The following is a 1,550-nucleotide window of genomic DNA, read 5'->3' on the forward strand; positions in this document are numbered from 1 at the left end:
AAAAAGGTTCACCATAAAATGTATTGACCGAAAGAGTACTTCCAGCCTAAGCTTACGTTTAATATGCGTATTAACTTTTTCCGGGCACCATACTGGTGGTATTTGCTTTGGGCCCAGGGACGTATTAACCATTCGGCAGAGTAGGCACGTGCCTAGGGCGGAACTTTTCTTGGGGCGCCAAAATTCTGATAAATCTTTTCCATTTCTCAAACTTTTTATTAAAATTGAGGTATAAACTACAATTGTCAGGCCCAAGGGAACGTACTATTCATACGCACTTGACCGGCCTGTCAAACATAAGGGGCGTGTAAATGTTAATCAGCCTCTGTTTGGTTTCGTTCTCAAATTACGTAAGAGGGTGAGGGGGTTGGTATAAGTGTAACAAAATGTGCCATATAACCTTCCACCTTTAATAACTTTCAGTTGCGAGTTATTTGACAACGGAAAATGTAAGTCATTGAAAACTTCAATGCACTAAGTTGAAATTAGCTAAGAACAAATAAATATTATTTTCAATGAATGTCGTCAAATTTTTTAGTAAGACGCATATTATATCTTACCAACAAAATGACTGGAAGGCCCAATAAAATAAAATACTTGTCCCTAAATCACGAGAAAAATATTTTTCCTTTTGAAATGAAGCGAGTGTTTATAATTGTAATTTTTGGCTCACAATTAAATAATTCTTCATAATTTTCCCCGAAAAAGCGTTATTTACACATTTGAAAACGTTTCTATTTTCAATAGGCCCAGGCATCGTCCCCTGAGAGCAATTCGTGTAGAAGAGTTGTCTGTCCTTAGTCACACAATGCTTTATGTAGTCATTGGCAAAATAAGACTCAATAAAAATATCTTTCAATGAATAGGAAGTGCTATACTTATATTTATTATGCCACTTATGGTAACGCAAAAACTCTACTTTCCGATATTATCTCGCCCTCGTTGCGAAAAAATGCCAACCTTTATCACGGGGAAACGTTAGAAATTGTATTAAATTTAAACAAGGTTACGTTAAATTCAATAAGCTTACGTCAAATTAAATAAACTAACGTTAAATGAAATGTTAGCCTAGTGAAATCAACCTATAAAGTAATAACCAAAATTCTATAAAAACTGTTGAAACTGTTCGGACCGACAGAAAACGAGTGCGAAAGCCAGTGCTTTCTATAAAAATCGAGATAAAAATAATCCTTTAATGAGTAAAGGAATTCCCCAAATATCAATTCCAGACTTTTTTCCAGTTGGCCATTTTCGCCAGTCCGTCACTCTGGCTTTTGGCGCCTGCTAAGTAGCGTACCCCTCGTTCTTTCTTCCATTGTAGACGAGAAGAACGTCGCCGAAAGGCGAGGGTCTGGGTTTTTTTTTGGAAGGGGCGAATGCCAAATCTTACCCACGTGCTTAAGCTCACGTGTTTTCAAAATATAATATTAATGTAAACTTTTTTTCGCAATATGATACTGAAATAATGATATAATATATATAATAGGTAGCAACACCATGTGGTGACCTCCACATAGATAAAGTTCTATGGGATTATGTTTTTTGGGAAA

The sequence above is a fragment of the Leiobunum rupestre genome, unplaced genomic scaffold (assembly GCF_980474605.1).
Source record: "Leiobunum rupestre unplaced genomic scaffold, qqLeiRupe1.1.hap1 H1_H1_scaffold_14, whole genome shotgun sequence".
NCBI classification, from domain to species: domain Eukaryota; kingdom Metazoa; phylum Arthropoda; class Arachnida; order Opiliones; family Sclerosomatidae; genus Leiobunum; species Leiobunum rupestre.